This window comes from Aquarana catesbeiana, linkage group LG02 (genome assembly GCF_042186555.1).
Source record: "Aquarana catesbeiana isolate 2022-GZ linkage group LG02, ASM4218655v1, whole genome shotgun sequence".
NCBI lineage: Eukaryota > Metazoa > Chordata > Amphibia > Anura > Ranidae > Aquarana > Aquarana catesbeiana.
The window spans coordinates 682307523-682333068 of record NC_133325.1 but is presented as its reverse complement, the minus strand read 5'-3'; the positions used below and the strand labels follow the sequence as shown (position 1 = coordinate 682333068).

At 41.4% G+C, this 25546-nt stretch overlaps 1 protein-coding gene across 1 annotated transcript in view; it reads left to right on the top strand.

Moving 5' to 3' along the window:
• The window catches only part of PITPNM3 (PITPNM family member 3), a 1020867-nt gene that overhangs the window by 585801 nt on the left and 409520 nt on the right, over positions 1–25546 (top strand). The window lies entirely within an intron of this gene.

Here is a 25546-nt window from a genome sequence, read left to right as displayed (position 1 = left end):
TCTAGTTGGTGCGTCTACCATCTGACCCATAAAATTGTCCTGCAAGACATTTAGGAACTGGTGTGCCTTAGATGAATGTGCAGTTCCCTCCACCCAGTCTATGTCTGGATAATTAAAATCCCCCATTATGATAACACTTCCCATCCTTGCTGCTAATCCAAATTGTGATAGGAGATTTGTCTCCTCTTCCTCCCTCAGGTTAGGGGGCTTATAGCATACTCCCAGTATTATTTTCCCCTTGGCTTCGTCCCTATGGAGCTCTACCCATAAGAATTCCACCTCCTCCCTAGCTCCCTTAGTGATGTCATCTCTCACATTCACTTGTACATTATTCTTGATATATAGGCATACCCCTCCCCCTTTTTTACCCTCTCTATCCTTGCGATAAAGGGTATACCCTTGAATGTTTGGCAGCCAATCATGAGAGCTGTTGAATCAGGCCTGTGAAATTCCCACAAAATCCAAATCCTCCTCGTACAACAGTATCTCTAGTTCACCCATCTTTTCCGCCAGGCTCCTGGCATTGGTGAACATGCCACGTAGTTTAGACCGGTCGCATATTATCTTCTTATTGGGTGTTCGGAGATTGCAACTAGGACTTGCTACTATACTTACCTTGGGTTTATGTGCTTTGGTCAACCTACCACTAATGCCCCCAATACTACCCTCTGGAATATGTTCCACGCTGACTATCTCTACCTCTGGACCCTCCCCCCCATCGCCTAGTTTAAAAACCCCTCTAACTTTTTGGCCATCTTCATTACCAGCTGATCTGCACCCTCCTCATTTAGGTGCAGTCCATCCCCCATCTGGAATGTCTAGACACATTCCAAGGTATTTAGTTAGAGGCATGGCATAGATGCTGCAACTGCTGACCTCCTCCTGAAAAAGCTAGCTGCTTGGCTGTCCAATCTCTGGCTATTGTAGGTTCTGAATTACTAACCCAGAATAAGTCTGTAAAAAGTTTAAAACGAGGGAGTGTTTACATCAACGCGGAAGTGTCGGAATCATCTCCGGTCGTGTGGTGAGCTGTCATCTCCTGTCCCTGCAGAGGGCTAAATCTGCATGCTTCTAAGACCTTGCTATAAAGGAGGTCCAACGCGTCTGGTAAGGATACATCTGTTATCAACCTTTGGATCCACTGGTGGTTGGAGGTCCCTTCACGTCCCCTTATTCCTTTATACACACTAAGGAATGTAACTTATGAACTTTGGATATGCGTTTTTTTTTGCGACTCATTACGCAATTTTGAACTTTCACACTTATGACTTTGCACTTGGGTGGAATAACCTTGTTGTTTTTTTGCACATAAGTTGTTTTACATTTATCTGTATGGAATGGTTAATATTAGTGTTGGATTTACATATCGCTATTTGCTGTATAGCATAGCGACTTTCTTATTTTCTTCTAATTTACTATTAACTCTGATGGTGTTTATTCATTTATTCATCTATTTATTACAATCACACAGGAATATAGATTTAAGTATCTAATGCAAGCGCACTAATTTTTTTCTTTTTATTTAAAAATTTTCACCTCATTTACTAAAGGCAACTCCACTTTGCACTGCAAGTGCACTTGGAAGTAAAGTCACTGTAGATACGAGGGGGATATGCAAGGAAAATAAAAAACAGCATTTTAGCTTGCACATGATTGGATGATAAAATCAGCAGAGCTTCCACTCATTTCAGATCCACCCCTTAGATTTAGAGCGACTGCACTTCCAAGTACAGTTTAAGTGCACTTTCAAGTGCACTTGCAGTGCAAAGTGGATTTGCCTTTCGTAAATAACCCCCAATGTGCTTACATTTTGCACAGCAGTATTCAACCTCGATCGGATGATCAAGGAACGCATACATGTCGCAAGATGTATAATGAGTCACCTCTCCACACCCACTGGGCATCGTACCTATTAAATTTAATGAGGATTCCTGACATTCCTAACAACTAGCTTCCTGACACTAATACTCAACAAGACAATACACAGGTACTCATCAAGACAATACACAGGTACTCAACAAGACAATACACAGGCACTCGCAGACCTACCTGCACTTGCAGACCTACGTGCACTCGCAGACCTACATGCACTCGCAGAACTACGTGCACTTACAATACACATGTACACAATACACAAATACTAACAATCCACACACACTACTCAGACAACACTCAGGTACTCACACTACACAGGTACTATGACCCCTGTTATAACCTCCTGTTTTAAACTCTTAATCCAGTTCCACTTGGACAGAGTTCCGGTAAGCTCAAAGATGGTGGTGTTGGTGGTGAAATAGAATTTTTTTTGTGGAGTTCTATACATCAAACCAAAAAGAAGGACAGTGGAAGAAGAAAGAGGGGCAGAGGAATGTGGTATCAAAAGAGGGACAGTCTGTCCAAATGAAGGACAGTTGAGAGCTATGTATCCATGGTGTTTATTGTGCTTAGACATTTTTTAAAGAGAATGGGACTTTTAAGGTGCCACACAAAATATACATTTCATAAAAATGACATTTATATCCATATGCATGCATTTATTGTGCTTACAGTATATATTGATAGTGGTCTTCTATGAACTATGGTTGTCAGAGTCTCTAATAAAGTACTGTATAAGACTGCCATGTTTCCTTTAAACCTGATTTTTCTTTCTTCCACAATGCCAATACAGATATTTCATTAATGTGTGCTGCCTGGGAGTCAGAGACATTTCTGTAACTAAAACTTTTTTGGTGTCCCCAAGGTTTTTGCTCAGCTTTTGTATCAGACAGGAAGGCAATAATTACCACTTGGTTTGAACTGCCTAAGGATTTTAAAACTGAGAAGCCACTTTGGCCTCTGTTTATACAATGGTACTGAAAATAAAGAAAATGTATTTTTTGTAATGTTCATTTGAGTTGGTAAAATGTTGGTATGTGAAATGTAAAGTTTACAAATTACTTGGCTTTTCTCAAAGCATAATACTGAGATATAGCCACTGTTTGGTGCAAAAAAGTTCTTCAGAGTAAAAATGATCACACTTAGCAAATATCTTGTATCTGCAGTATATGTGAGACAAGGATTATGTATTTAAGATTATGTATTTAGACAGAGTTTTTGCTGTCTGGAATACAACCAAACATAAAACACAGTATTGGCTTGGAAAATGAATTGCCTTGGAAGAGTAAAAGTACAGCTGGCCATACATTGATCAAAATTTGGCCGGTTCAGCAGGAACCGGTGGAATTTTGATCTGAATGTAGCCTTCTCTGTTCAACAGAAGCCAACTGTCAGTCTGGCTTCTATTGAATGGTCCTGCTGGAAAACCAGCATTCGATCAGCACATGCAGCCAATTGGCTACAGCGCTGATCAGTGTATTCTGGCGGCGGGGGTGTTGGGTCCCTCTGTCAGAAGACACAGCGGGGAGGATTTTCCCCTCCATCTTGATTGTATGGATGGGAAAATTGATTCAGTTTTTTTTGCTCTTCCGGCTGGGCTGAATGAAAAAAAACTGAGCCATGTTTGTTCAACTTAAATCAGCCATTTGGATTTGGGTAAGAGGGTTGAGAACTTAAAGTGATCTTTGGATCAGATGTTCTTTCATGTTAAACCATATCTATGGTCAAAAGGTAAAGTCATATATTTATTCCCACATTGAATTTCAATTATTTCTAATCTACTCCTATTATTTAGAATGATCTTGAAGTTTGTAGACTTACCCTGTGAAGATCCCCACACATTTCCTTCTTTGATTCTGTGTCACATATTTGCTGTAAGTAGGCACTGCCGTGTCACACATTTCACAGAGCCTGCCTTCTGAACTAAAGAGGTGCTGAGAGGAGGAGTTTCAGGAGGTGGAATCAGTACAGGAATCATAGCTTGCAGACAGCAAGGTACCATGGGATATGTAGTCCATAGAAACTGAAAATAAACAGCAGAAGTTGCAAAGCATGCAGGGATTCCTTGAAGTTGTGGAAAGAGATGGTCAGCAGACAGGCAGAACTCACAACATGAAAGGAGATTTTTCAAGTAAGCTTATATTGGATTGCCAAAAGTACCTATTGTTTGTATTTAGAGTACAATGCTGATGTTTTCAACACATTCACTAAGTTCTGAGTCAAGTTCCCTTGCACAGCGTAACTTCCCTTGCAAAATAAACTGGCTATTTGCTGTTAATCAACCCCATTGTAAATTGGGGAATATATTCATGCAGACATTTATAGCATTAATAAACTGTTCACTTGAAGTATAAATGAAGGAAAACACTGTTTTATGGATTACTAAATTTAAAATGTTTTCTTAAAGCAGTTGTATACCCTATAATAAGGCTTACCTGTAGGTAAAATTAATATCTCCTAAACCTGTATGGTTTAGGAGATGTTTACTTTGCATGCAGCTGCTAAAGTCAGCGGCGCATGTGCTGTGATGCTGCCGGACCTTGCCTGGAAGAAGACTCCCGCGCGCATGCGTGGGAGTGACGCAATCGCAGCTTCGGCCACTCACAGAACGGGAGCCGCTATACCGAGAAGAAACGCCAAGGGAACATGTCAGCTCCCTCGGCGTGGACCGGGATCAGATGTCGACGCCTCGTTCTAAGGTGAGTATTTCATATAGAGCTAGTGTGCACTGCATACTAGCTCATTATGTCTTTGCCTTGCAGGTTCTTTTGTTTAAAAAAATAAAAACTCTGTGCAGGTATACAACCGCTTTAACAAATGTCTACTGAATGTGCAGAATGCAAAGAGCAATGCAAATTGAATAGAGCCTTATACACCAACTATATATTGTATACCATAGAAGGAAGTCATCAGTTAAAATGTACAAAAAATAAAAAAAAAAACTGGGGCAAAAAGCTTTGCTGGTACCCATAATAAGCAAATCAAGTTTCATGGTTCAAATTAAGGGATTTGGTTGCTTTTGTAAATGAGCCTCTTCCCCTCTTTGCCTGTACACAAATAATAATCACCAGTAAAATTCAGATATGCATAAAAATATCAAAATCATCAATTTAGCACAAGGCAGTACATACATTTCCCCCCCAAAGCTTGCCTGAAAAAAAACCAAAACTCAAACTTTTGATAAAGGAGCCTGTCACATGTGAGCGATAAGAGATATGCCTGGCTAATAGCAGTTTACTTGACAGGATTGACACAGGCTAAACCGGAGTGTGCAGCTCTTGATAAGCTGAAGAAGGGGTCGGCACAGAGATAGCTGTGTTAGGTATTATGGCAGCTGACTCGCTTTTTGAATGCTAATTCCTGAGAGTGCCCTCACAGTGCTTCAACTGAAAAAAAAGAAAAAAATCCTCCCTCTGAAATTATTTTGAGCATTTCATTTTAATTGTACTACATTAAAATGGTATCTGTTCCAAGGGAAAAGATATCCTGACAACCAGCAGGAAGGCAAGCAGCGGAAAATAATTCTGTGATGCTTTGTATCGGAGTGTACAAAAGGTCAGCAGCACAGGAATGAAGTGTCCAGTCTAATGCGCCAGCATATTGTGTCTCTATAAAAAGAAAGTCTTAGAATTGTCAGGCAGCAGAATCATTTTGTTTATGAAGGTAACACACAGGGGATTCTAACATACCCAGGATATCCCACACATATATTGGCATGGTGTATAATTAGCATGATTAAAATACAGGGGGGTGTAGAAGAAGAGGTTTAACTCCAAAGACATACTGGTAGGTTGTCTGTAGTATATGAATGTGAGTTGGGGACCTTGGATTGTGGGCTCCTTGAGGTTAGGGACCGATGTGAGTGTTCGATGTATGTGTGGAGCGCTGCGTAAATTGGTGCTATATGGGCACCTTAAATAATAATATAATAGATGAACATCTTAATGAGACACAATGTACAGGGATAGGGACAATTGTAGACACGCACCCACACTCACTCAGGTTGAACTGGATGGACTGGTGTCTTTATTCAACCTTACTATGTAAAGGCCTTAGCTTCTAAACCTACACACTGCTATCAACGTTATCAATATGAACATTCATTTTACCTGCAAAATTTTCCTCTAATCACTGTAACACCTACTAAAGTCATTGCTTCTGATGCCAGGAAGGATTTAACCTTTTTTTTACTTTAAAGGGGTTGTAAACCCTTGTGTTTTTTCCACCTTAATGCATCCTATGCATTAAGGTGAAAAAACACCTGGCAGTCACCGCCACCCGCTTTAATTACCCGAGCCCCTTCATCTCCTCAGCAGGGACACACTGTCCCTCTCTCCACGGGGTTCCTGCTCTTGATTGGACAGATTGATAGCAGCGCAGTCATTGGCTCCCGCTGCTGTCAATCAAATCCAATGACGTGGGCCTAGGGGGGGGGGCGGGGCCGAGTCCGGCATTCGCGTCTAAGGACGCAAATGCTGGACTCAGGAGCGTGTCCGCAAGGTAACCCCATCGGGAGAGCGCTTCTCCTAGGGCAGTGGTTCTCAACCTGGGGGTCGAATGATGATTTGCCAGGGAGCACCAAATCCTGGGCTGTTCCTGAAGCCCGCACTGCTTGCCCAGCATTATTGCAGCCACCCAGCAGGGCTGTCCCTGAAGCCTGTGGCTGCCCAGCTGGGCTGTTCCTGGAGCCCACGGAAGCCCACTTAGCCTCTTTGCAGCCACCTATTTAGTTCACAGCATGGCTGGGGGGCAGAGACTAGAGGTCAGCTGACTGGTGAGGAACGTGCAGTGGGAGGGGCTGGAAGAGACCCTATCTCTTTCGGCATAGGTGTCACTGCTACGAGACCACAAAGTCAGACACAGTGATGCCGGAGACAGTGAGTAACACTACCTGTGATTATAGTTGCCATTAAAAGTCCCCACTACAGTTCTCAGATCAGCAGATGACCTTTATCAAGAGCACCTAAGTTGGCTGATCAGAACTCTCCTCCAGTACTGCCACTGATCCAAACTTCCCACTAACACTGCCACTCATCCCTTTCCCTCCACCAAGGAGTAAGAGAAGGAATGAAAATAGAGAATACATGGAAGGGAGAGGAAAAGAGGGGGAGAAACAAAGAAAAAGGGAGAGAAAGAATAAGAGAAACAACAAGAAAGATGGCTAGAGAGAGAGATGGGGGAATAAAAAAAACAAGAAATTGGAATAGAGAGAGATAAAAGGGAAACAAAGGAGAACAAAGAGAAAGAGTGGTACATCCTAAAATGTATACCCATAAGGGGGCTTAATACTGTACGAGTGGAAGGGATTTAAATAACGCTAAATGTCGGTGGGTTGGGGGCGCAAATTACGGTACTTGTCTTGCCTTGGGTACTGACAACCCACGCTACGAAAATAATTTTACTGTTGGGGGGTCCCCACAACTTGGGAAATGTTATCAAGGGGTCCCGGCACTAGAAAGGTTGAGAACCACTGACCTAGGGGGTTATCTGATGCAGGGAGGACCCGCGAGAGCCTCCAGGGGGCCCCGGAAGAGGATGTTCGGGGCCACTCTGAGCAAAACGAGCTGCACAGTGGAGGTAAGTATGATATTTGTTATTTTTAAAAAATAAAAAATGATCCTTTACAATCACTTTAATGAATTCTATGCAAAACACTACCTGTTCTAGCCCTCCACCAGGTTGACGGGTATCCAGATTATATAAGATAAGAGGTGTATCCATTTTTCAGCCTCCATAATAAAATCTATTCTAGCAATCCAATCACTACTTGAGGGCGTTTGTGACCATTTCCAACTTTTAGCAGCATTGAGTAGGTGAGGTAACATACTTTTTTAAGCTTTAGCAGAGAATGGCATGGCCTAAAGTAGTTAGAGAATGTGGTCATCTGGCAGCTGCTCAGAAGATATCCACCATCAAGTTACAAATCTTGACCCAAAAAGGTTTTGTTTTGAGACATTTCTATCACACCTTAAAGTGATTGTAAAGTCTTGTTTTTTTTTTTCCTAAAAAAATAACAAGCATGTTATACTTACCTGCTCTGTTGCAGTGAATTTGCACAGGGCAGCCCAGATCCTCCTCTTCTCGGGTCCCTCTTCGGTGCTCCTGGCCCCTCCCTCCTGTTCAGTGCCCCCACAGCAAGCAGCTTGCTATGGGGGCACCCGGGCCGAGTCACAGCTCCCTGTGTCCATTCAGACACAAGGCCCTGATCCAGATTCTCTCCCCTGATTGGCTAGCTGACTTTGATCGACAGCAGTGGAAGCCAATGGCACCACTGCTGTGTCTCAGCCAATCAGGAATGAGAATCTCGGATGACTGTGACACTCCTGGACATCGCTGGACAGAGAAGGACCTCAGGTTAGTATTAGGGCGGCTGCTGCACACAGAAGGTTTTTTATCTTAATGCATAAAATGCATTAAGTTAAAAAAACCCTCTGCCTTTACAACCCCTTTAAGGTAGGAGCTTTGTAGGCCACAACCCCTAATGTCCTTGGAACATTATACCACCTGGTATGTAATTTATAGTTGGTGTCTTGCATTTTAGAACAGATGGTGGAAGTGTGTGTGTTTGCAGATATGGTTTCTCTGACGTTCTGACATTGAGCACGCCAGTTCTCTTTCCTAGATCTGTAGGTGTAAGTTGACATTGATATAAGATCTTATGTGTGACTAATAATAGGCCTCTGGTGTCCAATGGGGTTGGTGCATATGTTTTAAATTACAGTGACTGATTCACTGGCAGTGAATGTATGGTGAATATCACAAGAAATATGCCCCTGTATAGTGTTTAATTAATAGTTCATTAATAGTTCATATTTCATACTTGCAGTTAGCAGATGATGTAGCTGAGATGGTCTTTGCTAGTCAATGGGTCATTATACCAAGCTGTGAACAGTATGTAATCTGATCTACTTTTTTAGAAAATACATACAGTGGACCAAACCAAAGGAGGGAGACACCTCTCTTCCTCTATGTGGCTTTGTGGTAAGAAAGAGACATAATATGAGCAGGTTTTGGGTGGTCTTATTACAAAGCCCAGTATACTCTCCGAATGCTTTGTCATAATATGATGATCATGAACTTGTAAACATTCAACAATAATTTGTTACCAGATCCCATTAAGGCGATGTGCAGCTTCAGATTGCCTTTTACTAGGACTTCAAGTCAGTGCAAAGTTCTTACAACACTCTTCCTGCTTTTAGACAAGGCCAAAATGTAGGCATACTTGGCACAAAACTTCACAGAAAAACCTATAAGGCTACTTTCACACTGAGGCGCTTTACAGGCGTCAGCGCTAAAAATAGCGCCTGTAAAGAGCCTCTCTTGTCACTAAAGTGTGAAAGCCTGAGTGCTTTCACACTGGAACCGTGCGCTTGCAAGACGTTAAAAAAAGTCATGCAAGCAGCATCTTTGGGGCGCTTTAGAAGCGGGGTATACCCTGCTCCTAAAGCACCCCTGCCCATTGAAATCAATGGGCAGCGCCGTCGAAGCGCCCGCAAAGCGGGCGCTATTAACCCCTTCATCCGCTGCTAGCGAGGGTTAAAAGCGCCCGGCAAGTGGCCGAAAAGCGCGGCTAAAACTACGGTAAAGCCCTGATAAAAATAGCCGATGCCCCCCGCCCCAGTGTGAAAGTGCCCTAACTGATACAAAAAGTATTTACAATTAAAAGCATTAAATGTTATGCCAATTTATTTTATTACTATCAAAACAAAATGTAATTTGTTAAAATACATCAAGAAATAATCCCAGCTATATCTATCACTCATACCATATGATCAGTTATATCAATGGCATGTTCCTGTTTGCCCTTAGGTGTTTGTTATCTAGGTTGAACAGAACTTTATTATTGTTATTATTATTATTATTATTATACAGGATTTATATAGCGCTAACAGTTTGCGCAGCGCTTTACAACATGAGGGCAGACAGTACACTTACAATACAAATCAATACAGGAGGGATCAGAGGGCCCTGCTCGTTAGAGCTTACAATCTTACAACTGTTTCTGCTGTAGTACGTTAAATCTGCTAGTCCATCTAACATTACTCTCTTCTCGGACTGAAAATGCAGCTGTTCAAAGGTATCTCCATTGCTCCTATAACCAGAGTGGAGACATCCTAAGACAGGAAGTGTGTTACTGCCCTGGATCACCAGGTGAAAATAAAGGTAAAAAGTATAAAAAAGAAAACAAATGCAGCCACCATATTTAAGAATTGTCATGCTGCAATATATTACATCTTTGGTTTTTGGGTTAACCTCCCTGGCGGTAATCCCGAGTGTGGCTCGGGGTGAATTTTCATTACCAAAAGCGGTAACCCCGAGCCACACTCGGGATTGCATCGCGCGATCCAGGCAAAGTTACTTACCTTGTCCCCAGGATCCTGCAATGTCCTCCCGCTGTGTCTGCAGGCTGTGTACTCCACTTGATCTATCACAGTACCGGCTCCATTCCCTGCGAGCGTCGCGACACACGGGGACGGAGCCCGGCACCAAATTCAAAAAGTGAAAACTACATAATACATACAGTACACTGTAATCTTACAGATTACAAAACTGTATCAAATTATTTCACATCCCTTTTGTCTCTAATGCTTTGTCCAGTGCCCTGCATGCAGTTTTATACTGTTCTTTCTGCCGGTAAACTTGAGATTGTCCATAGCAACCAAAAAGTGTCCCTTTACGTCAAAAGCGGTTTTAGACAGCTAGAAAACAGCGATAGTAAATCAGAATCACTTGCAGATTTGAGCGATAGTGATTTATGGGAAAATTCATCATCAAACACTGAAAGTAATGACAGTGACAATTCTGCAACTGAGCAAATTTCTGTGTTTTTGATTTGATTACATTATTGAACACATTTTATTATTATTATATTTTGTTATAATTATTTATAGTTATTTATTATATTATAATTTATGATTTCGTGTTTCAAACTTTATCATACCCGGGATGTCTATTAGACTCTTGTTTGGACAGATTTAAGTGAGTTATTCCTAAGAATTACAGGCCTACAATATAAAATGCCAAATTTCCATGCAAAACAATGTACCGCTTTCAGCATAAAAAATCAGACATAATCATACGCCAGGGAGGTCTAATAAACACTTTAAGTATTTATTGTAATACCACCATTAGTGGTAAACACATCTCCAAGCTACATGTACTTGGCCAAGCTACTGATTTGCTAGCTCTAAATTGCACTGTACCCACTACCTGGTTTACACATGGTATCTACTACCTATGTTCCATCTTTCTCTAGTCTATGTGTAGGCATGTATACCTTCTTAGGTAGTAAAATACAGGCCCAGATGCATAGCAATCTCCCTCTACACAACTTGGCTTTCCATTCCAAGTTGGGATCTTCCATTCCTGCCATCAGGTGCCAGGAGTAAACACTGCCCCGAACAGTAGGTACTCTTGTTCTTTAAAACCCATTAACAGATTTTATTAAAGCATTGGATAGACTAGGAAAGGGTTAGAAACCCAATGTTTTTATTTTTGTCTATTCAAACTAATTAGAGTGGCCCTGTAAAGAAGACTTATATATGAGCAGAGTTTTACTGATATGTAATGCTTATTTTGCCTAAATGCACTTTTAACAACATATTGTTTTACGCTTATTCATGTGCTTTAATTTTTGAAAAGTGAAAAAATGTAGGTAATCCAATTTGTTATGCATTTTATTAATGTTTTACTTTTATAGTCTTATTAGCAAACTTCAAAGCTTTCAAAATGTGCTAGAGGAGTTTTTCTTCTTTGTAGCCAGAGTTCTGTGTTTTAAAAAGATACATTCAGGAAGAGCTCTTTTCTGTGACATTTATCGTCCCCTGCCATAAAAAATAGTGTCCTTTAAAAATGAATTATCAGATTTCTTCTGAAAACAGACCCATGCTTGGCAGGATCTTGCTCCTGGGTATTTATAGATGAAGTTCACTGTCTTCCTTCTTTTAAGGCCATTTGACGAGGAAGAGGACATTTTAAAAATGAACAGCTCTGCTGTCTTTTAGGTGTTATATCAGGTAATCATTCTATAATGGACCTGGGCACAGAAATGTCAGCACAGGATGTTCAAAATAAACTGCTTGTCCATTAGCCATGATCATGTTTTGTGGCATAGGGAAACATAAGTAACAAGGAGAAACATTCTGCAGTGTTTCTTTTATCAAAAGTTTTTATTTAAAACATAGAGATACAGTATAAGGCAGGCGAATCATATAACATTAGATCACAACACTCGTGGACATCAAAAGATCATGCATAATAATAACCAAAAATATACAATGGACAATCACTACATCAGAAAGCACAGATGGAACAGCAATGCTTATAAAAGCATGAGGATAATCCGTTAAGAAAAAGACACAAAGGGTAAGCCACTAGGTAGTAGCTAAGAAGAAACAGAAATCAGAAAATAGAATGGGGGATTCTACAGGCATAACTTTGAAACACAGAGATTGTGAGCTTGTGAATAAAAAGGGGGGAAATGGGAAAGTAAACAAAATGCCCTCCAAACAACCCTAAGGGACTATTATTGGCACAAAAGACAATATGAAGCCCAAAACGTGATTATACAAAAAATAAAACTTTCATTACAGAACCACAACAAACTGGACATATAAAATGGATGTACAGTATCTCACAAAAGTGAGTACACCGCTCACATTTTTGTAAATATTTTATTATATATATTTTCATGTGACAACACTGAAGAAATGACACTTTGCTACAATGTAAAGTAGTGAGTGTACAGCTTGTATAACAGTGTAAATTTGCTGTCCCCTCAAAATAACTCAACACACAGCCATTAATGTTTAAACCGCTGGCAACAAAAGTGAGTACACCCCTAAGTGAAAATGTTCAATTTGGGCCCAATTAGCCATTTCCTTCCCCTGTGTCATGTGACTCGTTAGTGTTACAAGGTCTCAGGTGTGAATGGGGAACAGGTGTGTTAAATTTGGTGTTATCACTCTCACTCTCTCATACTGGTCATTGGAAGTTCAACATGGCACTTCATGGCAAAGAACTCCCTGAGGATCTGAAAAAAAGAATTGTTACTCTACATAAAAATGGTCTATAGTATAAGAAGGTTGCCAAGACCCTGAAATTGAGCTGCAGCACGGTGGCCAAGACCATACAGATGTTTTACAGGACAGGTTTCACTTAGAACAGGCCTCGCCATGGTTGACCAAAGAAGTTGAGTGCACATGCTCACTGTCATATCCAGAGGTTGTCTTTGGGAAATAGACGTATGAGTGCTACCAGCATTGCTGCAGAAGTTGAAGGGGTGGGGGGTCAGTCTGTCAGTGCTCAGACCATATGCCGCACACTGCATAAAATTGGTCTGGGTGGCTGTCATCCCAGAAGGAAGCCTCTCCTAAAGATGATGCACAAGAAAGCCCTCAAACAGTTTGCTGAAAACAAGCAGACTAAGGACATGGATCACTGGAACCATGTCTTGTGGTCTGATGAGACCAAGATAAACTTATTTAGTGTGTGTGGCGGCAACCAAGTCAAGAGTACAAAGACAAGTGTGTCTTGCCTACAGTCAAGCATGGTGGTGGGAGTGTCATGATCTGGGGCTGCATGAGTGCTGCTGGCTAGACATGTGCACACTGAAATATTTTGTTTCGGAATTTCGTTTTCGTCCGAAAAATAAATTTATTTAGTTACTCCCGAAATTCGTTTTTATTTATTTCGTTTTTCGTAAAAAATTGCATTCGTCCGAAAATCCAAATTAAGGTTGAATCTGTCATTGAAGGCTTATGGTGTCTGTCGAATGTTCAAAGAAGATTCGACAGAGCAGCTAAACTGTACGACACCGTATAGTTTACCTGCTCCGTCGAATCTTCTTAGAACTTTCAACAGACACCATAAGCCAAAGTACGTGTGTACTTAGTTCTAGCTATTTTACTGCTGCTCCTCTTTGGTTACAATCAGCCAATAACATTCATCATCATCATTATTTTTATTTATCTTTTCTCCCCTACGTCGAATCTTTTCTCCCCTACATCAAATCTTTTCTCTCTATGTCAAATCTTTTCTCTCTGTGTAGAATAATCTTGGACTAATAAAGTTAAGGTTAGGCACATTCGACCACCGGTTTGATGGACACAGATTGTTATTGTCATCATCATGTCGAATCATCTATATCGAACTGTTGTAGCAACGAAAAAAATGCATTTGTTTATGTCGGATCTTTAGTTTTTCGGATCCTGCACTTTCGTTATCGTTTGTTAAAACGATAACGAAAATACCTGAAATTCGGACGAAAATTCATTCAGACGAAAACGAATGCACGTGTCTACTGCTGGCACTGGGGAGCTACAGTTCATTGTGGGAACCATAAATGCCAACATGTACTGTAACATACTGAAGAAGAGCATGATCCATTCCCTTCGGAGACTGAGCTGCAGGACAGTATTCCAACATGATAATGACCCCAAACACACCTCCAAGACAACCACTGCCTTGCTAAAGAAACTGAGGGTAAAGGTGATGGACTGGTCAAGCATGTCTCCAGACCTAAACCCTATTGAGCATCTGTGAGGCATCATCAAACAGGAGGTAGAGGAGTGCAAGGTCTCTAACATACCACCAGCTCTGTGATGTCATCATGGAGGAGTGGAAGAGAACTCCAGTGGCAACCTTTAGGCCCAATTTGGACATTTTCACTTAGGGGTGTACTCACTTTTGTTGCCAGCGGTTTAGATATTAATGGCTGTGTGTTGAGTTATTTTGAGGGGACAGAAAATTTACAGTTATACAAGCTGTACACTCACTACTTTGCATTGTAGCAAAGTGTCATTTCTTCAGTGTTGTTACATGAAAACATATAATAAAATATTTACAAAAATGTGAGGGGTGTACTCACTCTTGTGAGATACTGTATAAAATAATGGCAGCTAATGGAGTTATGGATAGACAACACAGAAATGGTAGTGGAGAAAAACCTTGACCACATCAAACAAGCTGCAGAAAGGCATCCAACGCCTTTCGAAAGTAGGGATTTTTGTTCTTCTTCAGTAATGCTCGTGTATAGGTATCCGGGTGTTCTGTGACAGTAGTTCTCAAAAACACTCCTCAAGTACCCCCAACAGGCCATGTTTGCAGGTTTTCCTTTATCTTTCACAAGTGCTTTTAATCAGAATCAATGGCTTGGTATTTTGGACAGCTATTTTATCTAAAGAGAAATTCCCAAAACATGGCCTGTTGGGGGGTACTTGAGGGCAGGGTTGAAAACCACTGTTCTATGATACAAAAACAGCATTAAGTCAATCTGGTCGCTTTGGCCCTCTCCACTAATGGGTGGCAGCAACCCCCACCTTGTTGTTTTTATCCTTCGTAGCTAACATCCAACACAGTCTGGTTAGTTAGGTCTGTTAAATTTATGCCATTTGTATATATGCATGGATATATATGAGACTTAATGCTGTTTTTTATATCATAGAACACCCTTGTGCCTATATGTTTTGGAGTTCATATTGTCTGTTGCGCCAATAGTACATTGGGTTTGTTTGGAGGGCATTTCATTTTCTGTATATATCAGGATGAATGCACTCCCACTACACTCCACCATGATTCCATACCAAATGGGAAAGAGGGTTGCAGGTCAGAAATAGAAATAAGGGTGGAGGGAGAGAAGGGAAAAAGCATAAGGAAGAGAAAAAAAGAGGAAGGAGGATTCCCAGATGCTGCCGAAAATGGCATATGGAAGCCTGTTAATAGAAAAGCTATTCAGGTTCAGAACTAAGGGTGTGAGGTATGCTTCAGTTTCTCAAAGTTGAAGGTGGTGAAAGATCTGCTGTGAAGGAGGGGGATAATTAAGCCATGGTTACCGAATCAAGAGAAAAATGTCATTTAATATGGCTGTTAATTTCCCGTTAATGAAAGTGACATGGCACTTTAATGAAAGTGCCATGTATATGACTTTTGACTCCTGGGAAATAAGGGATGAGGATTTGAATGTCTGGGTAATAGTTTGGTGGCTATAAATATATGTGTTATAAGTGTACAACTGTGATGAGGGATGTTATCAATAGGTTTGTGAAGGAGAGCCTTCTAAGGGTCCTTATAAAAGTTGATCAGCAGAATTAGGTTAATCATTATATAGACCCTTTTCTTCAGGTGGCGAATCCTAAGTTAGGTCCACCAAATATCTCCTGTATCTTGGTACCCTCTGAAGCAAGAAGTAGGTTAAAACATAATGCATTTGACGATTCTCACCAGAGTAAAGTCCTAAGCAAATGGGTCATTTTGCCAAAATTACACAGCTAATCCCTATTTAGAAGTGGCAGATTGACTTTGGCATTGCGTTTATGATGTACAAGAACACTTAGACCTTTCTCCATTATTAAAACCCCCTCCTAGATGGTTTGTTGCAGTCATATTTTTAATTACAAATGAAGGAAATCCACAATATAACGTGACATACATTACATACTGTATAACAAGAATAACAATATATTTTGTTTAAGAAGTGAACATCAAAAACATGGTTTACAGTAAGTGTTCCTGGGTTTTTTAAAACCATCGTGCAAGGTCAAAAGTTAAGAAAAAGTTAGAGGTGGGCTTAAGTTTGTAATTACGTTTACTGTCATGTTCACATGGGCACTAGACCTAGAGAATATTGCAGTGTTATTGACTACACATTTTAGCCCCAAATGCATAATTTTACTTTTTATGCACCCAAAATGCACAACTGCTGCCAGTGTCAATGGAAGGTTAATGACACCCCAAAAGCAGGTTGCAACTGCCTAAACTGAATTGCATGGGTTTAAACAAGTATGCGATCCCAAGAAAATTACATAAAAGCTGCCTGCACCCCTTTGGCACCAGATGCAGTACAATTTGAGGTATCCAATATCAAATCAAATTGCACTACACAGACTCGCATGAGATTTGCACAGGAATATGGTGTGATTCCTGTGCGATTCACATGTCGTTCACAGCGTGAACCTAGGTTTTAGAGTCATTTCTATCTTGTCATTTTCTGGGTTTTTTTGGTCAAATGGGGAAGTGAGAGGAAATACCCTAAATTGGCTTCTGTCTCTTTCTCTCACATTCATATTGTATAGGCATCATATACGAGGGGTTTGATTTTTGTCATGTATGTGGCGCTATTGGACCACTTCTTATTGAGATTCCCATTAACTTGTAGAGCACAATGGGAGAGGGATATAAGCAGTATTTCAGATGACATTTGGGAGGATATCTTACAACAGTGCAAAGTGCAAAGGGTTTCTCTCTCTCCCTCTCATAGACTGACTCAGATATATATTTTACATAGAGTTCCCAAATTTTTGAATACAATTGGGGTAAGAGATAACCCGTATTGTAATAGGTGTGGTCATTCTTCAGGATCCCTTATCCATCTTATGTGGCGATGCCCCAAATTGAAAAGATATTAGGCTGAGGTGGTAGGTACCTTAAATGGTTTATTGGGGACTAATAGGCCATATTGATCCCTCTTCTATAGATTTACCATCTATAGAGCTTTATTTATAGCTCGTAGGAAGATTGCACAAAAAAGACCATTGCCTAACCCACCAACTTTTTTTGAATGGATAACAGATCTAGATAGATATATTTCTTATTAAGAATATACTTATTATCTCAGAAATCCTATGAATACATTTGTAGCCATGCCCCCGTAGGGGTTGCTTAATGTAGTGGTTCACCTGTCACCTTGCCCAGCCAGACATCCATTTCTCAGTCACTCAGAGACATAGAACAGTTCATAGCTTTGTTTTTTCCTTTTTTTTATTTGAGGGCATTAAACTTGGATGGGACATTGGGAATTATGGGATGCCCAGAAATATTTAGTGCAAACTTGTTTGGGACTTCTATATACACTCCAGTATATACACTCCAATCTACTCTCCAGCACAAACACTTGCTGCACACTGTTTGTCCTCCAGCGCTTCACTTGCTGCAGACTGTTACTCCACCAGCACTTTCCTTGCTACAGACTGTTACTCCTCTGGACTAGCAAGTACCGCATGGGTAGGCTTGACACTGCTTCAGTCAGGCCTCAATGAACTTCCTTTTGTGGGCAGAGAACTTGGGCCCCTGTGGTGTAGAAATAGTCCAGGTGCTAGCTATCCTCTATTCAGCTACCACTCCCAGATAGCTCTCTTCAGGTCCTGCCAGCCAGCCTGGCTGCAGAGATCTCTTTCCACTTCTCTTCCCACAGTCCTCTCTTCTGGTTCTGCACCCATCTCAAACTGCAAACTCCCAGGCATGCCTCCCCAGTCCTCCCGACTGTGCTCATTTACCAGCCCTCCCGGCTGCGACCAGTAGTCCTCCCTGGAGACTCTTAGAAGTGTTCTCTCCTGCTGTCCTCTACTTGCTCTCTCATGTGCCTCTTCTTCCAGGATCTTTTCACTCCTCCTGGATTCACCCAAGCCCCAGCCCAGAGTCACCCCCCCCCAAACTGGGGAGCTCCCCATGGGCCCGAACAGCCTCCACACTCTCTTACTCCAGCTCTTCCACCCAACAACTCCTCCCCAGCTGGGCTGACCCCAGGTATTTAAGGAGGCCTGCCCCCTGCCAATCCAGATTGAGGATTGGTCAGAGCTCCCTAAAACACCCCAGGCAGCTCCATCTCTCCTCTCCTCTCCTCCTCTCTTTCCTGATCTTTCTAGCAAACTCTAGAAGGAAGAGGGAGGTGTCAGTGATGCTGCCTGTGAGTCACCAGTGACTACCCTGAGCCACTCCCAGCCCAGAATGAAAACAAACAGGCCTAGCAACCAGCTAAGCCTGCCTAAATTTACCTACTCTGCCAGAAAATCCTCACTCTAGCACAGACCTAACTAGAGGGTAAATGCTGAGAAAGAGCCAGCAGCATTTCCATTTACAAATGTATTCATCTCTGTGTTGCAAAAAAAAAGTGAATTAAATAACTTTTCAGTGTCATTCAGCAATTCATGTTCTCTTCAGGCATTTATCTTGCTCCCCTAAGGTATTTGTACAATAACAGCAGCTCTATTACATAACTTGTGAACTTCACAATTTACTTCAGAGCCCCGTTTCATGCAAAGCCAGATATGTTTCACGCTCTATTTGAAGGACAATTTATCTTGTCTAAGCTCTGCTGCTTGAGACTTTTTTTCACGGTGCTTGGTAGGCATTTTATTGTACTGTATAGCATTGTCTGCGTATGAGCCACTCAAGGAGCGGTGGGGTACAGTTAGAAATGGTTAGTTTGCCTGTTTGTTTTTCCTTTACAAATCACAATCTGATCAATTTGTTAAATCTTGGACAAAGACCAAAACCAGCCTGTTACAAGTTTGTAAAAATTCAGCTCTAAGGATTATTTGGTGGGTACTGTCAATCGAATGTAGCTGGGGGGGGGTGTAATTTTTGCCTGAAATGCATGTGTACACTTTTCTTTCTGCTGCTTTTGCAGCTTAAGGCCATTCACACAAGGCCACAGCCCAAAACACTGCTGCCTGCACAGCACTTGGAACTGCAGGGCTGTGTGGCAGAGGGAGGTGTGATGTGTGTTTTATTGCATCACACAGCTGCCCCCCTTTTCTTTTTTTTTTTTTACTGAACTTTATGTACACAGTGACACTTCATTCATACTACTCCACACAGCACAGCTGTGCGGTGACATGCAGGGACATCCAGAGTGGTTCAATATTAGGCAAACGTTGCACAATATCTCACAGATCTGGAATGCAATGAAACACTGCATTCTGGTCTGAATATGACACACAGAAAACTATTGTTTTCTGTGTGTCATTGCAGTTACCCGTGTTTGAGGAAAAAGTGGGGAAACGCATGTTTAAATGGACCCTAAGGCTCTGTTTCCACTACTGAGTTGTTGTGTGACTTGACACATGTGAAGTCGCATAACAAGTCAAAATCCATGTATTTCAGTGGTCCTCACTCTAATTGGTGCGACTCAAGTCACAGCGACTCCAAAAAAGGTTTTTGTACTACTTTGTTCCGACTTCAGTGCAACTTGTTATCCCATGGTTCTCACCTGTCAAATGACATTGCATCAAAAATCGCATTGCAAAGTCACACTGTAAATCGCGCAACTTTGGGGCCTGCAATAGTGAAAAGCGATTGTGAGAGGGGCGATCTGTAAAAACACAGCTTAACTCCCTCAAACTGCAAGTGTAAACAAGACCTAAAAAGGTTGATTTACTACAGGCAAATAGACTGTGCACGTTGCAAAGTGCAGTTGCTTAAGAGCTTAGTAAATGAGCAGAAGCTCTGCTGACTTCCATTATCCAATCACATGCAAGCAAAAATGCAGTTTTTTCCTATTTCCCTTACATGTGATTGGGTACTCTTTGCAAAGTGAAGCTTTACCTCATTTACTAAGCTCTGGAGCAACTGCACTTGCAGAGTGCAACTGCACTTTGCAAACTGCACAGTCTATTTGCCTTTAGTAAATCAACCCCAATTGTCCTAATATCGGTTTGTGGTAGGCACCACCTTTAGTTGTTATTCTCATGTCTCTATTGGCTGGGTTCTGGTGGGGTGCTACATCAATACTGTTTCACAAGATGAGAGTTGCTTGGCAAAAGGGGTTGCATACAGTTAAGAATGTAATAACTTAAGTAAAATTCAATATTTGTATACTTAAAGGAGTTGTAAAGGCAGAAGGTTTTTTTTAGCTTAATGCATTCTATGCATTAAGCTAAAAAGCCTTCTGTGTGTAGCAGCCTACCCAGCATCCCCTAATACTTACCTGAGCCCCATCTCTGTCTAGTGATGTCCACAAGTCCCTCGGCCGTCTGGGACTCTCCTCCTGATTGGCTGAGACAAAGCAGCGGCACCATTGGCTCCCGCGGCTATCAAAGTCAGTTAGCCAATCAGGAGTGAGGGGGGATGTGGCCAAATGGTAGCTTTGTGTCTGAATAGACACACAGAGCTGCAGCTCAACGTGGATGCCCCCATAGCAAGCTGCTTGCTGTGGGGCCACTCAACAGGAGGGAGGGGCCAGGAGCAGCGAAGAGGGACTCGAGAAGAGGAGGATGTATACCATGTTTGTTATTTTTATAGGAAAAAAAAGCAAGACTTTACAATCACTTTTAAGGTGTGGTGGAAATGGTATGGATGGGGCCATGTATTGTAAAATCTTGGATGAGAAACTTTTTCTCTCAGCCAGATGTTCTTTTTGCATGACGATGACCCAAAATATACCACCAAGGCAACAAAGGAGTGGCTCAAGAAGAAGCACATTAAGGTCATGGCGTGGTCTATTCAGTCTCCAGACCTTAATTCTATAGAAAATTTATGAAGGGAGCTGAAACTTCGAGTTGCCAAGAAAACCAAGAAACCTTAAGGATTTAGAGAAGATCTGTAAAGAAGAGTGCACCAAAATTCCTCCTGAGATGTGTGCAAACCTGGTAACCAACTACAAGAAACGTCTTACCTCTGTGCTTACCAACAAGGGTTTCTCCACCAAGTACCAAGACACGTTTTGCTTGGGGATCAAATACTTATTTCACTCACTGAACTGCAACTTAATTTATAGCATTTGTTTTATGTGTTTTTTTCTGGATGTTTGGTTGATATTATGTCTCTATCATTTAAAATGCACTTATAATATAAATCAGTGGTGGCTGGTGCTCAAAATGTTTGGGGGGGGGGATATGTAGCCTTTGTGCCCATCATATGCAGCCTTTGTGACCCATCATATGTATCCTGTGTACCCATCATATGTAGCCTGTGTGTGTATCCATCATATGTAGCCTGTGTGCCCATCATATGTAGTCTGTGTGCCCATCATATGTAGCCTCTGTGACCCCCCCCTCTTGTCGTTTGACTGGCACATGCTTACCACATCCTGGTGGCGGGTGATGGCGGCGAGCTGTGGGACATGCAGCAGGTGATGGCGGCGAGCCCCAGTGTCTTCCATGGCTCTCTGTCCTCCCGCTTTTCCATTCCGTTAGGCGTCCAATCAGGGTGCCTGTGCCTTCAGCCAAACAGGTGACAAGTATTAGATCCGCACCTCCTGATTGGCTGAGAGGCTTTGCTAACCCACCTGGGTGAGCTGCGAGTGCAATGCTCTGCGCTCTAAGTTCACTTTTTTTGAAGCCTATTAGAGCCCATGGCTTTAATCAGGTGCTTCAAAAATACACCCCTGCCGCTGTAATTCAGGTGCCCGGCGTCCAAAAAGGGGCCAGATGCCTGAATAGGGGGTGTCTACAGCGCCCATGGATAGATTTGTGCAATGCATGAATCTATCCATTTTACACAGAGGGGGTGGCTTGAGAGAGGGGGCGGCGCCCTTAATGGATGCACCGCCACTGATAAAAATTATAGACCCTTCATTTCTTTGTAAGTGGGCAAACTTACAAAATCTTCCGGGGATCAAATAATTATTTTCCCCACTGTATATCTTCTGCTGCCCACACACCCAAACAACTCCCTGATCAGAACAAATCTTTGGCTGTAGTCTGTGCATAAACCAATTGTAGCAGGAGTTTTAACCGCCTCCCGCTGACTTATGGCACAAGAAATCAACACTCCCGAAAGTGTTCATTTTTTTAAATACTTTCAGCAGGCAATTGCACTTCATCAGACAGGCTTTCAATTGAGTGAGCAGCAGAACAGTCAAATATTTACATTGTTCAATTTAGGTACATCTTTAAATTAAATATTTAGTGACAGAGTCACTCTGACACAAGCCCTCCCTAACCTATGAAGTTGCAATCACTGTGGATCAATTCATTCTTAGATTTTACAGCAGAAGCACTGAAATTGTTCAAGTTGTTTTTCCATGGAGCTGAGTTCGCCCAAGTCTGTGTTTAAATTAGAACTCAGAAGGCTGACAGGCTACCTAATCACTGCCTGGAAAGGGAACAGGGTGAGCTAAGCTGCTAAGAGAAAAGCAATAACAACTGTTTTGGCTGTGAATTTTAAGGATGAGTTGTTTCACAGTGCCTGCAGCTACAGAAGTCAGTCAAGGGGTCCATGGAGAATGTCCCTTTGGATGAAACTAGTCGGGACGGTGTCTCAATGCTGATGTCACGCTGCTGTACGATTCCAGGTCGTCAGCAGCTTTCTTATGTCGCGTACACACAACTGGACTTTCTGTCAGAATAAACTCCGACGGTCTTTCCGACGGAGTTACGCTGAAACGGACTTGCCTACACACGATTACACCAAAGTCCGATCGTTTAGAATGCGATGACGTACGGCAGGACTAGAAAAAGGAAGTTCAATAGCCAATAGCCAGTAGCTGCCCTTGCGTCGTTTTTGGTCCGTCGGATAGAATACAGACGAGCAGTTTTCCCGATAGGAACTGATTCCGTCGGAAAGATTTAAAAACATGTTCTATGGGGGGGCAGGAGGCGGAGCCTAGCGGAGCAGACATGCATTGTTAGAGCTCCACACCGCTGAGGAGAGAAGAGAAGGACAAAGCGGAGCCTGCAGGCCCAAAAGGTATCCATTTGAACCTTTTTGCCCCAGGGAACAAACTGTGAAAGTTTGGGCAGGAAATATGGTACTGGGAGGAAACCGTGGCAGAAATAAAAATCACCTCACAAAGAGCTCACAGGCACTCACTGCAGCTGAAGCAGCTCCAGTCACCTCACAAGATACAGCATCAGGGCGCTCTCACAGACAGAAAATGTCACAGCAAGACTCTCCATTTGAGTCAGATACAGAACAAATCCTCTCACAAACTTCTCCACAAGCCTCCTCAGTATCCCCAGTAATATTATTACAATTTGAAAAGATGCTTCATAAGGCTTTAAAACAAACCTCAGACCAAATAACAAACAGCCTAACCAAAGAAATAAGAGAGCTGGGAAACCGCACCGCAGCCTTAGAAATAAAAATGGATGAAATTGAAATTACAACCCAAGAAAATATAACAGAATTGGAACAATTAAAAAAAGAGAATTTAATACTTCAAACTAAGCTCGAAGATTACGAAAATAGAGCCAGACGTTCAAACTTGCGCATAAGGGGAATACCTGAAACTGTGACAGACCTGCAATCTACTATTACTGCTCTATTACAAGAACTAAAGCCAGATATCCCTATTGAACGTTTAGAACTGGACAGAGTACACAGAGCCCTCACAGCCAAAAAGAAAGATGGACCCCCACGTGATATAATCACAAAATTTCATTATTACAGAACGAAAGAACAAATACTAATTGCTGCAAGAGAAAAAAAGGAACTTAATTTTCAAGGACACAATTATCAAATTTTTGCTGACCTATCCCAACTTACTATTACTAAAAGACGATCCATGAAACCCCAACTAATGGAACTGCAACGCCACAACATTATGTATCAATGGGGCTTCCCCTTTTCAGTCAGATTTAACTACCAAGGTACAATTTACAGAAGCAGATCAGCAGATGAACTACAACAAACCCTTTTAAAATTAAATCTGACAGAACCCACAAGCAGCAACACTCCCACACGCAGAAGAATGGCATCATCTTCACCTTCAGGCAGCACCCAGAAAATTCCAGAACAAAATGGGAATCATCATTCTCACAAAAGAGGCCGTTATGCCACATCATCCATGGACCAAGAAGATTCAATGGACTGACATCCTAATTCCTGATATCTCTTCATTTATTATACTAAGAGATGGTTCTCTATAAAAAACCTATATTTATAACTGAATGTAACTGCATTCTGATAGTCACACACTGTGTGGGATCATGTTACATTCCAGTTATATTTCTTATTACTTCTGATTCATATAGCCTTAGAATATATAAGTGAAATAAGGAAATTCTTGTTCAGTTATATATTATCAGGTAATAACAATAGATTTATTACTTTTTAGGACAAATATGTTCAATAATCCAGAAGTAATGGAAGCTTTTTTTTTTTTTTTTTTTTTTTTTTCTTTTTCTTAAAACAAATATATTATTACCTAACTCTAGTTCCTAGAATTATGTTTTTGTTTATTCTAATCTGAAGCAATACAACCTCAATTTTATGAGTTAACATATCTAAACAGTTGCATATGAATAAAATATGTAATTGTTTACTCTAAAAGGGTTAAAACCCCAAAATAATTCAAACTATCTTCATCAATACCAAAGTTATTAACAGTACCTTTCTAACTGAATTATTTAGCCTAGGGCAAGACTAACCATATACAACCACCCTGGAATAAATAATTTCAACAAAAACTATATTCTGCACTCCAACTAATGAAACATCAATTTGATGTCTTTTGACATAGCACTTCTCTCCTGTAAGCGGAAGATCCGTGTACCCCCATTAGCCCTCCTCATTCTCCCAACCATATTATGTGGGAGTGTGACGAAGGCACTTATTCCCCTGAGAGAGATATTTATTCTCTTTCACGGGTAAATTGTGATTACTTGCAAAAAATAATTTATACAATGTATCATCTAATCTCATATGTTTTTTGTTTACTCTTTACTCCAGAATTCACTGGTTTCTTTTCTATCTATTCATCTCTTCAGTCCACACAGGTTGATCTGCGCAGTCAGCTCTGCATAACAAAAAGTAAGTCAAAACTATTTGATCTGTTGCCATGGCACCACTGAATATACTTTCCCTGAATGTTCAGGGAATAAATGTCCCTCAAAAAAGGACCAAAGCCTTCCGTACTTTCCATAACAAGAAGGCTCACATAGTATGCCTCCAAGAAACACACTTCACCAAAGATTCTACTCCAAAATATATTTCTCCTTTTTATCAACAAATT